The sequence below is a fragment of the Elaeis guineensis genome, chromosome 1 (genome assembly GCF_000442705.2).
Source record: "Elaeis guineensis isolate ETL-2024a chromosome 1, EG11, whole genome shotgun sequence".
Taxonomy (NCBI): domain Eukaryota; kingdom Viridiplantae; phylum Streptophyta; class Magnoliopsida; order Arecales; family Arecaceae; genus Elaeis; species Elaeis guineensis.
This window is the reverse complement of record NC_025993.2, coordinates 160750586-160764584: the sequence shown is the minus strand read 5'-3', so window position 1 is coordinate 160764584 and position 13999 is coordinate 160750586.

Below are 13999 nucleotides of genomic sequence, written 5' to 3'. Positions count from 1 at the left end.
CGCCGGCAAAGCAACTGATGGAACAGTCGGTGCCGTCCAGCATAGCCGCCGTCATCTGCAGCGATCACCTTCGCCTTCTCTAGAGCAACCATCTCGGCTCTTCCGTTGAGAAGAACAGCGGTATTTTCGGCACTCTCATCGTGCCACCCACCACTCACGGTGTTTCTGTCCTTCCCATCTCGACCACATTAGAAGGAAAAATGATCGCGGACACCTTCTGCTTCTCCTTCAAGCTCGTCGAGGGGTTCTACCCCCGGAGTTTCCCAGCAATGGTGGTTCAACGACTATGAATGCAAGTTTCAGGAATCAACATCAACTCGCCCATTTCAGATGGAAGATCAAAAGTCCTCCAACGACTACGACTTTCACACCGTCCAGCCTCTCTCTCGCACATCTTGACGAGCTGATCCCATCTTGGTTCAAGATGCCATAAGTGGAGCCATAGGACAGCTCACGATCCGATCGACCATCTTGAGAGCTACAAGACTCTAATGATGATTCAGGAGGCGACTGATGCCTCTTGTGCGTCGGCCTCTCGATGACTCTTTGGAAAGCTGCTCGAGCCTGGTACTTCGGGCTTCAGACGGAAAGTATATACTCCTTCGGGCAGCTCGAACACTCTTTCATGGTTCACTTCAGCACCAGTCGAAGGTCGCCATGAACCTCTGATAGTCTCTTCTCGATCAAACAGGGAGAGATTGAGACACTTCGAGATTTTATAGTCCTTTTAATGCGACCATACTTGAGGTCAAGACTCAATGAAGACATGGCCATATCAGTCATGAAAAGAGGTCTGAAGAGATCTTGATTCACATATTCTTTGGACAAAACTCTCCTCGAACTTATGCTAAACTTCTGGAGCATGCATATAAGTATATGCATGCGGACGAAGAGCTTCTGACCGACGCCAGACAAAGGCAAAGGTCAGAAGAAGAAGAAATAGAAGAAGGGAGGAGCTCCGGTCGAATCAAGTCGGCCGCCATCCAATAAGCGAGCTTTGCCCCGATGATGGAGTCCAAGGCCGAATTACGACAGGTATGACTCCTACACTCTTCTTTCTGCTCCCTGTGTGCAAATCCTCATGGAGATCGAAGGAGCAGAATACCTACGACACCCTCCACCGATGAAAGCATCATCAAGAAATCGTGATCAGAGGAAGTATTGTCAGTTCCATCGTGATCATGTTCACGATACCGAACAATACATCCAACTCAGGGATGAGATAGAAGCTCTGATTCGACGAGGCTACCTCGAGAAATATCGGAGAGATCCACCAACTCAACCTCCTATCGATTGACAACCTCAGCCGACTGAAGAAGCTGTAAATAATCAGCCGACTGCAGGGTGATCAATATGATCTCCGGACGACTAGATTGGAGGGCAACTTTCAAAGAAGAGTTGGTGAAATGGCGATGATTCAACAATGTAATAACTTTTTCGAAAGAGGATGTTCGAAGAATTCAGACTTTCCATGATGATGCTGTTGTTGTCTCGACAACAATAGCAAATTATGATGTAAAAAAATCTTTGTAGATAATAGAAGTTCAACTGATATTTTATTTTATTCGACTTTTTTTTGAATGCGACTACCGACTGATCGACTCAGGAGAGTCTCGACGTCATTAGTCGGCTTCACAGGAGATGCTGTTACAGTGGAAGAAAAAATCTTCCTCCCCTTAACGCTAGAACCGAAACACAACAGAGCACCGTCTTCATAACATTCACGATAGTTCAAGTACCTTCGGCTTATAACACCATATTCGGATGATTTGGACTCAACGTTCTGAAAGTAGTGGTTTCGACATATCATTTATTAGTCGATTCTGATGAGAAATGGAGTCGAAGAGATGCATGGAGATCAGCAACTTGTCCGACGCTGCTTCTTTGTCTCCACCCAAAATAATAAGCCTGAAGACTCTCTGTCTGTCGATAAATTAGACCAAAAGAGAATCAGGAAAGAGGTGAACCAGCTGAATAACTGATTTCTATCTCGCTGAAAAAAAAGATCCCGAGAAAATGGTCCAAATTAGATCGCAACTGCCCGACTCAGAGTGGCAACAATTAATAAAATTACTTAGAGCCAACGTCGATATTTTTGCTTGGTCGGCCACCGACATGCTCAGAATTTTTCAGAAATAATAACTCACCGACTTAACATCAATCCAAAGTTAAGCCAGTGAGACAAAAAAATGACCTTTTGCCCCTGAAACATAAAAGGTCATTGATGAAGAAGTCGACAAGCTCCTCACAGCAGGCTTCATCAGAGAAGCTACATATCTCGATTGGCTCGCCAATATGATAATGATGAGAAAAGTCAATGAAAAATAAGAATCTGCATCGACTATACAGATTTGAATGAGGCTTGTCCGAAGGACAGCTTCCCATTGCTGAAGATTGATCAACTGGTTGATGCGATTTCAGATCATTGACTTCTGAGTTTCATTGATGCCTTCATCAGATATAATCAAATTTAGATGGCACTAGAAGATGAGGAGCACACAGCTTTTGTAACCGACAAAGGTATATACTTCTACAAAGTAATGTCTTTCGGTTTGAAAAATGTCGGAGCTACTTATCAATGGCTCGTCAATAATTCTTCAAGATCCAGATTGGATGAAATATGGAAGTGTACATGGACGACATACTGGTGAAGAGTCTACAAACTTCAAATCATGTTCGAGACCTAGAGAAAGCCTTTGGCACACTTCGACGATATCAGATGAAGTTAAATCCGACCAAGTGTGCATTTGGTCGAGGAATCGAGGCTAACCCAGAAAAGATAAAGGCCATCATCAACATGAAGCATCCGAGCTCAAAGAAAGAGATACAGTAACTCAATGAAGGATCACCGCACTCAATCAATTCATTTCTAGGTTGGTCGAGAGATGCTTTCCATTTTCAAAACTTTGCGACAGACAAAGGACTTCTTATGGTCGGATGAATGCTGACAGTCTTTGAAGATTTGAAAAAATACTTGACTTCTCCATCTTTGCTTACAAAATCGAAGGTCGGAGAGACATTGTATCTCTACTTGACGACTTCAATAGAAGCGGTTAGTTCGGTGCTACTCCAAAAGGATGAAAACTGAATCCATCGATCGATCTACTACACCAGTAAAGTACTTTATAATGCTGTAGTTCGATACTCAAGAGCGAAAAAAATGATCTTGCTCTAATCATATCGGCACAACAACTTCATCCATACTTCCAAGCACATCCAATTGTGGTCTTGACAGATCAGCCGTTGAAGCATCTTACATCGACCTGATACGTCAGGTCAGATGGCAAAGTGGGTAGTGAAGCTTGACGAGTTCGATATACAATATCGCCCACGACCGTCCATGAAGGTGCAAGTTCTGGCCGACTTTGTCGCAGAATGTACAATATCCGATAATAAACCAGAAGATACAATGATAATATAATAAAGCAGGTTACGACTTTCGAACCCGACCTAAGGTCGACCTAGGTGCTACACATCGATGGAGCATCTAATGCACAAGATAGTGGAGCCGGCCATACACTCACAAATTTTGAAGAGGTAGTCACTGAATATGCCCTTCGGTTCAACTTTAAAGCCTTAAATAATCAAGCCAAATATGAAGCACTCTTAGCCGGCTTGAAGATAGCGAAAGAGCTTGAGATCGATAGTTTGAAAGTTTTCACCGACTTATAACTAATTGTTGGACATGTCAATGATGAATTTGAAGTCCGAAACCTCACTATGATGAAGTACCTTCAGAAGGTGAAAGATATTACAGCGAGCTTGAAATATTTCGAAATCTTTCACATTTTCATAATCGAAAATGTTCGGACCGACATACTTTCATGATTGGCTACTACCGCTTTCAACTCGCTATGTCGGATATTCGTTGAATACCTCAAACAATCGAGTACCGACAAACTCGAGGAAGTATTGCAGCTCGCCATCAAACCAAGCTGGATGGATCCGATCGTCCAATACTTGATCGATGGGATTCTTTCTGTAGATCTTCAGAAGCCAAATGACTCTGATGGACGGTCTCTCAATATGTAATAATGAATGGTCATCTCTACAAAAGGTTGTTCTCACTTTCTTGCTAAAGTTTGGGATCTACAGATGCCGACTATGCACTTAAAAAGTATACGAAGAAATTTGTAGAAATCACTTGAGGAACAAATATCTAGCTTATAAACTCTTGCGACAAGGATACTATTGGCCCACTATAAGAAAGATGCAGCTGAACTTATCCGAAAGTGTGAACCATGTCAAAGGTATGCAAATATACAACATCAATCGGCTAGTCAGTTGACATCGATTATAGCACTATGACCCTTCGTACAATGAGAATCGATATACTTGATCTTTTTTCCCCGACATCTGGTCAGAGAAAATTCATAGTGATTGCTATTGACTACTTCACCAAATGGATAGAAGTCGAACCTCTGGCCTAAATCACTAAAAATAAAATGAAAGATTCATTCAAAAATCTATCATTTACAGATTGATTTACTGCACACCATCATCACCGACAATAGTTGACAATTTGACAATCAAAATTTTAGAGAGTTCTGTGCGAAGTTTCATATCACACACAAACTCACATCAGTCGACCATCCACAGTCAAATGAAAAGGTGGAGGTAACCAACCGAACAATCTTACACGGGCTCAAGATCCGACTGAATGAAGTCAAAGATCTCTGGATGAAAAAATTATATCCGATCTTATGGGCATACCGAACAACTCCCACATACCGATTGGAGAATCCCCTTTAATTTGGCTTGTGGAACAGAAGCAATGATCCTGCTCGAGATCGAACTGCATCAAAAAGGATGAAAAATACAGTGAACTAAGTAATTCTGAATGTCGGAGAGCCGACTTAAATCTCTTCCAAAACTCCGACAGCAAGCTCAAGTTTTGATGACTGCATATCGACAAAGAATAGCCCGATATTATAATGCAAGAGTCAAGCCGAAGGTCTTCCGACCAGAAGATTTGGTCTTAAAAAAAATAGAAATCTCAAAACCTTTAGATCATGAAAAACTATCTCCGAATTAGGAAGGACCTTACAAAATATCCGAAACTCTTAGACCGGGCGTATATCGGCTAGAAATCCTTGAAGGGTCGGTAATTTTTCGAACATGGAATGTCGATAATCTGAAGATGTATCACCCATAAAGTTGTTGATATATACATTATTTGGAATACAATACAGAAATTTCAGAATCACAAACCTTGGTCCAGTTCTATCATCGATCGACTATATGTCGGCTTTCATTGTAAAATTTGATCTATCGACTGTACTTCGATATTGAGTTTATTTCAGCTTTCATTGTAAAAGCTAGAGAATCAACTACTTCGGTGTCGACTATATTTCGATTCTCTTATAAAAAGCGACATACCGACTGCAATCTCAAACCGACATCAAATATACAAGCTTTCACTACAAAAGCCATAGTGCCGATTATATTTCAATTTTCAATGTCGGCTTTCCACTGTAAAAGCTGACTACAGTCGAAAGACTAATATGCCGACTTACTCCTAACTAAGTGGAATGAAATGCCAAAATGATCAAGGTCGGATTGTAATTATACCGATATGGCTACGGTAGTCGAAGAATATTCGGCTTGCCATCGATTATCAAATGATCTGATGTACAAATTCGATCAAACATCGGGTACAGGATATTCAACTTACCATCGTTATCCTAACTTCTATTAAGTACGTCAAAGACTACGCGACTAACGGATATTCTATAAGTTCTACCAAATGATCGGATCATCGATTAATATTCGGTGGCTACTTTACATTGCAAACATTGCAGACTTAATATTCCAGACAAACAGTTCAAACTTAGAAGAAAATACTTTCATTCATTGTCAAAAAGAAATTACAAAATTGAACCGAAGTCTGATTGTAGGTATCTGATTACACAAAAAAAAAAGCAAAATACACTGACTAAGCTTCATCACCGTTCTTATTCCTTTGCTCTGGTGTAGTGTCGATGATTTGAAATACTTCGGCACGGTCGGTGCTTCATCTTGAGTCAGTGTGATTTCTTCTTCAGCAACCCCATCTTCCAATCTTGGAGGGACGATGCTGCTCAAGTCAAGGTTTGAGTATAATTTTTTGACCGCATCTCGACTGTCTTCATATCTGATGCAGTATGAGTCGAAGCCACCTTCGAGGATCTCTTCCTTGAATTCTTTCGAACTCCAAAAATCCTCGATTGTCCGACTCAATGCCTCCCTTACCGACTCCGCTTCCGCTTTCGCCAAATCAGCATCGGCTCGAGCAGAGGATGACTCTTCTTCAGTCAGTGCCAATCTTTCCAGCTGACCCGATGACGTCCATGTTCGACTTCAAGTTCTTTGATGTATCCATCTCGCTCCCGTCGAAGTCGATGGATAGAGTGCTTTTTGCTCTTGACCTGCGATTCAAAAGCCGAAATAGCCTCGCGAGCCAACTTAAGTTCGGCCCCCGAGGATGTTATGTCGTTAGTTAGTCGGAAAACCTTCTCCTGAAGCTTGGTTTCTCGCTCCGCTGCCAACTTAAGTTGTTCGAGTGCGGCCGCTTTCTCAACATCGACGGCTGCCACCTTATTCATCCACAACCTACGAAAATCGTCGACCTTCGTGTAGCCAGCTTCCAAGTCAAACATATCATGGATCAACTGCAGATAGAAGATAAGTCGGGTTAAAAAAAAAAACTTACCCTGATTATCATCAGATAAAAGGATGAAAATATCTCAGCCATCATCCATTTTTTTTCGATGCTCCCGATCAACCAAAAGAAGAGCGGCTTGGCACAGTGTTTGGCCAATGTCGGATTGGCCAAGGCCAATTCATCACCAGGCACTTGAAGGTCAAAGTGAACCATGTGACCCTCCGACGCTGTATCTTCCGTCGAAGTCACCAAGCTTTCCCCCGATCCCTTGTCGGCAGCCCCATATTCGAAAGCTAGGAGAAGCTTGAACTCGACTGCGCCCCAGCTGAAGGAGCAATTGGTGCAGCCGTAGATTGTTCGGATTCTCCTACCTCGACCCGAACCTCCTGAGTTGATGAACTACCGACGATGCTTCGGTAATTCCCCTTGCTGCCCTTTCTTCGACGACGTAGCAGGAGCACTGTCGGGGCCCATAGTGCCAGGATCGGCTCAAGAATAGATGCAGATGGAGCATGGATTTCTCAATCGGCATTGAAGCGACGATTGGAGCTGATGCTGCTTGAACTTGCACCGAAGTTTGATGCCTCTTCGGCGGTCGAGAAGGTCCAGCCTCGGACGCTGCTCTCTTCCTGACAGCGTGCTGACGAATGTCGGTGCTCGACACTCGCACCTCGGCTGCATAGCTGCAATTACAACAGAAGTAAGTACAACTCAACAAGTAAAACAAAAGTGAAGTCTGAAATAACCGACCGACTATACTATACCTAGATGGGCGACCAAACTAAGACCGACGTCATAAAAGGCCTGTTTGGTCACAACTCTTTCTGCATCGGGACCGCCATGTCTTTCAGCGATGGAAGTCCTCCTGATCGCCGACCTCTACTCGGCTGTTGTCGTTGGGATCGATTCGTGGATCGCCCCAACGGAAAGGAAAACCCCAAGGAAGGGTAGAGGAAGCGAAGAAAAATTGATTCTTCCATCTATGAATGGACGACGGAAGACTGGTAATAAAAGAAAGACTTTTCGACGATGGAAGAACCACCACCCTCAGACCTTCGGATGAGATTGGAGGATGAAGAAAGCTCGAAAAAGAGAAGGACGAGGTTCAGTCGGTAGCAACCGACACAACAAGACAAAACTAATTATCAACCAGATCGAGTTTAGTGCCAGTTGAGCCGGGCAAAGTCCGTAGTATCCAAAATACTTCAGACAAATTTCAGAATCGAAAATCAAGATCCACCCAAAGATCTTCGACATAGAAGGCACCTGATCCAAAAGAGGGGTATTCGCCCGACCATCGACCCCAAGAACGAAAAGCTGAAACTGCTCTGGGATACAATACTGTTTCTGAAGCCGCTTGATATTCAGCTCCAAAAGTGAATAAACCTCCACCTCCGAACCCAACTGAGATTCGTCAGTCGGATTCTCCAACCGACCATCCAGAGAAAGAGAAGTCCTGCCATAAGAGACAAGACTCTAAAGAAGGCAGAGATTCTAAAGGAAAAGGGACTCAAGGAAAGACAGGAACTTGACCTGCAAAAGATGGGAATAACAACCTCAGATGCTGGGACGACTGTCCGACAGAGTTTCAATACCAAGAAAGACAAAATGAAAAATAGAAGTTTGGTTGAAAGCGATCCTATATATATAGATTCCTCAACGGTCGAGATGAAAGCGATCGAATCGAAGATTTACCAGATGATGACACATGGCAATGTCTGGATCGATCATTGATCGGACGGTTCGATGCATTTGCCCCAGATCGAGCCATGTCACCCTAATCCATGTGAACAGATCTGACCCAATAACATTCGGACATGTGGCACAAATCTATTTGTCAGAAATATCGTCCGATGTCGAATCAACTTTTCGAAATGATGTTTGACACTGACAACTGATATCGAATCGTCCTATCAGTGTGACAGTTTAAAGATGACCATACTCGTCAAAATGATAAAACAGCCGATCGCCCATATCTCAGAGAAAGCGGCATCAAAATCGAGGTTTGATGTGATAGAAATAACTCCTTTCGTCTAATATGACGAACCACATGACAATATACATGTCAGTTCACCTTGACTTGAGAGTAGGGGACAACTGTTGGGGTAAATCGACCGACCCCTTGACTTTGATCACCATGACTTCGACTGTGCATCGACTGAACATGCGGTTCCGACTCTTCATCGACCGACTGAGCGAACCACACCAACTTACTATCGACTGACCGACTAATGATTCGACTACTTTCGATCGACAGCGAACAACTTAGACCGTCGGCATAACAGAACTACTAGCCGACGGTCCCTCATAGATTCTACCGATACATAGTCGATTTTATCGACATATGGCCGGCTAATCTGCTCAACATACCATAACCGTCACAAACGGATATCAACTACGTGTCACTGCTATTGAGAGAAATTAACGCCCCACTAATTTCATATTTATGGTCTGATAATTTAGCGCCATAAAAAATGAGACCACGTGCTCGATGGTTACACCAAATCATCTATAAAAAGGGATAAGTGAACAGTACTGGTAGGCCATCTCGGGGTCAGAACTCTGTTACTTTCTACGTTCAAAAACTACTATTCACCAACTTTCTTCTCTGACTTAAGCATTGGAGAGTCTCCGCCAGACACCAATCTGATCTGTGTGGACGTTGTCTTGTAGGTACTCGTTACCGACGATGGATGACGGAAAGTTGGCCATAACATGACTCATAATGTCATAATTTTTATTTTGTATGTCATAATTTTATCAAAATATAGAGATATTTTTGTCATTCAAAATTTTAAATAAAAAATAAAATTATAAATATTAAATATATATTAAAAATAATATTTAATAAAATAAAATAATATAATTTATGTTAAATTTTCTATACTGCGGAGGATGTACAAAAAAATTACTCCCTTGGTTGGACCAACATGAAGAGATGTAGGGAGACGTTATGGGCAGCGCCCGCCACCCCACGGACTCTACCCTTCTGGAGCCCATGGATCCGGGCACAGGATGGTTTCAGATCCACTCTCTTGCTGATAAAGAAAAAACAGTGAATAGCATTCAGTCCAGGTGGAAGCGCTGGCGATGGCCAATGGTGGAGTCTGACTTGTCGATCCCGCATGGAAGTCGCTTTCCTGGAAGGAAGCAAGAGAGAGTTTTTATTCCTCTGTTCTTGGTTTTTATATAATTTTTCGGAGTTTCTTTTCCCACCCGCCATGGAGCCAGCTGGATACATCCTCCGCGAGGAAGTCAATATTTCGCGCTTGACCAAGAGAAGGGAATGGTCTACTCTAGCATTATCCCCACACGGTGGTTTAAGATAGCCCCTTTTTTTTTGGTACAAGCAGCGGGTCAGATGGGTTTTAAGATAGCGTTTGATGTCGTGTAAATAACGAAAAGAAAACCTTGTACAACGATAAATCAATTCCCTGAAATAGGGATATTTTGATATTTTGTTGAGAACTAAACATGAAAAACAGGTGAAGAAAATAGATATATTAAATTTATATTGAAATTTCAATATTTTTAGATTTTATAATAAAGATAATATAGTTCTTGTTGGAAGTCTCCCTATCTGTATCAAGATTCTATTCCTACTTTATCTTTATCTTCTATTCCAATATTAGTTAGAATAGTTTATGTTTAGTGCAAATCCACTTCAGTTAGGTTAAATCTTAAGTTTAATATATCTGAGTTTATTTTTTAGTTATAATGGGATAGTGACATTTTTGTTTTGCAGTAGGAGAGAGATTGTAGTTTTATAAATAGGGAGAGAGTGTTAGGTAAAGAGTTAAGGAAGAATTTGGCAAGATACCCTCTGTGGTAGAGGAGAGAATTCTTTTTGTGTGCAAAGTATCTTTTATAAAGTGTTTCATGAGAGGGAGCCAAATGGAGTAAACTTATTTTCTCTCCCAAATTTTTTCTTCTACTATTATTTTATTCTCACAATTCTCTATAATTTTTTTAGGTGTTTGGTATTTGTTCTATAGCTTAGATCAGAATAATTGGTCTATTCTAAATAATATGGCGTTCTACATGATATTAGAGTCATAGATTTTGAAACTCGAAGTTTGTGTGATATGGCTTTGTATGATATTAAAGAGGTTGAAAAGTGATCGAGAGGCTTGCAATTTTGATCAAATTTATCCCGAATGCATGTTTTGGAGTGACGATTTGATCATTGGTGGTTTTTGTGTTCATAGCTCTGCATGGCTAAAGAGCTTACAATGATTTACTATACAATGGTGTAAGTTATTTAGGTGATTTAAGAAGTGAATCATGATGATTGATCCTACTACCATCTATCTCAATGGGTTTAACATATCTGACTTTACCAACATCAATATATCTACTTTGCTATTAGTGCCTCTCTCTGTAAGTTGAACAATATCTATTATTTAATTTAGAAGGTCATTGCCAAGTCTTATTTGATAGGACAAGATTTATCAAATATCTTGGATGAGTCAAAGACCATGATATCAACAAATATTCTTGATAACGTAGTGGGTAAGAAGAAAGTAGAATTTGAAAGGAAGATGATGTAGATTATTTAATTTTCAGTTGATAGAGGAAACTATCTCCATATCCAAGATACACAAGAATCAAAGAAAGCATAGGACATTTTTATGATTGTTCACTTAAATTCTAGAAAGATAAGATATTACAAACAATAATTGCTTGAAGAATAGATTTTAGTTCTAAAGTTTTTTAAAAATTTAAAAAAAATAAAATTGATTTAAAGATGAAGATTTGAAGCAGGAGAAAGCTTGTTTAGTTAGATATAATAGATCAAATTTAGAAGACTCGGAGTACGAAAAGCTTGATCAGATGGATGTCGTATCAAGTTCAAAAAAAGTCATGTTTAAAGGACCAATTGATTTTGAAGTTGCTTAAGAAGTCTCAAAGGAGGCTACAGTTGATCTCGTCATAAAAATTTATATGGAAGAATTAAATCATGCAGAAGAGTTTTATATCGAAGTCATCCAAGATATAAATATTTCTTATAGAGATTTAGTTAGTCGTGAGTATAAATAACTGACTAATTTTAAAGTAGCTAGTTTAAGAGACCAAGCAGCAAGAAAACATACTTGATGGAGATTATTCATGTTTTGCTTTCATATGCGATAAAATTTTTGATATATTAGTTAATTTTTAAGCTGCTCCAAAGTTTGAGCTGTTAGAAGACTGTATGCATGAGAATATGATTTTATATGTAGAAGCAACTATATGCAGATACTTGAAGATGTTCAAGTGGTGGTATGTGGATATAGCCAAAGTAGTATTAATGCTGATTTCATAAGTGTGCAAATAATGGCTGACACTTATAGAAATTACAACTAGCAACTGGATGTTTGTTGGCATAAAATAGATATTCTATATAATCTTGGTACAATAACCATGGAGTCAATGTTGAAAGGAAGTCATGGAGACCATTGTTGATTTCGACATATACATCGTAAAAGATGAACCAGTGAATGAATTAGTATTCAAACTAATAAAAAAAAAATTTTATTCAATTATTGGTTGAATAAGTTAATACGTATTATTGTTATTGTGCAATATTGGCAATGGCTATTGTGGTGTTTCACAACATGAAGAAGTCTAATGTTGTCAACATGGATTTGGCAATGAAAGAGAGTATTAATGCGATGACCTGAGCTTCTTTCTTTCCAATCGAGGTAGAGTCCTTTTTCGACATGGAGAAGGACTTCTCCTCTTGCTCCTTGGACTCTGTCGGAGGCTAGAGAATCCTAGCCTCCATTCTATATAAAGTACCCCAAACCCCCCTTCAAGGCTCTTATCACCGACCATCGCTGCTCCTTCATCTTCTGTCTTTCTCCCAATTTTTATCAAATTCTTTTCTTTATACTCACCGAAAACTGAGGCTGAAGATAGAATCAGAGTCGAGGTAAGGCCCTAATTTCATGCCCTCTCCTTCTTTCCTTTGTTCCCACAGTCTTGTGCACTGGCATCGGACATTAGTTTCACTAAAAAACAACCAAGAAGAATATCCCTTATTTTTCATTTTGTTTTTTCTTTTTTCAGCCACCGACACCAGCAACTTTGCACACTGGATCTTAGGCCAAGATCCCGGTCTTCCCATGACCCTCCATGGCAAGTCCATGGCCATCCGTAAATGGCCAATGGCCAAAAATAAAAAAGCCCCACATCCCCATTTTTTGAGCCTATTTTCCATTGATTTGCCACCATTTGGTACATATGCACCACGGGCCATCCATGCATCGCCGCCCATTGCCATTCACCACCGACCACGCATTGTCGCCCATTGCTAGTCTTCTACCCACCGCCACCACCTCCTTTCCTCTCCTGTTTAGCCAAAGAAGAGAAAAAAAAAAAGAAAGAAGAAAAAAAAGAAAAAGAAAAAAAGAAAGGAAAAAAAGGACAGGAAGAAGATAGAGAGAAGTTGTCTACCTTTCCTCCCTCTTGTATCTCTCCACTCCCTCTTTTTCTTTCAATTTGATCTATGGACCCCAATAGAGGTCCCTATGCTCCTCTACTATAAATCTAAGATGATCTTTTAGAAAAAAAGATTTGAAACCTCTTCAATATCCATGCAGTATATCGACCCTACCATGATCCTTATTGAGGACCTCTAGAATCCCATCATTGTTGATTTTTATTGAGTCACCTAAGCTATAACCAATCTTGACCATCGAGCTCATCTTGCTCGGACTGATCCAAGCAGTCAGGCACCACCATCTGGCCAACCCTATCTTTCTTTGATTCGATCAGAGAGAAGGAAGATTTCTTTCAATCTGCTCAACTTAGATCTCTTAAAAAAGCAACCTATCTTCTTTGATTCGATCAGAGAGAAGGAAGATTTTTTCAATCTGCTCAACTTAGATCTCTTAAAGAAAAAAGATAGAAAAAGTGAAGAATTTTTAAAAGTAGAGATTAAGTCTCTTTTTTTTTTAATTGATGAAAAATGAAGTAAATATCTTTTATTTATAATAACGAGATCCGCTCTTACACAAATTGAGTCAGATTTCTTTTTTAGTTCTAAAAGAACTTTTTTATCTAAAATAGACGTATCTAGCAAAAATATTCTTAAAAAAGCTAAAACTCCTTACACAATAGCACAGTATATGGCTCTCGCCATTGGATTATAGTAGCTTAGCATATGGTTCTCACCAGTGGCTTATACTAGCTTAGTATACGACCTCATTAGCAGGTTATGATAGCTTGATATACGGTCCTTACCAGCGGATTATAGTAGCTTGATATATGATCTTTTTTAAGTGGATTATAGTAGCTCAATATATGGTTTTCGCCAGTGGATTATAGTAGTTGACATAATATTAATTTTGGCATTGTCATGGATATAATAGT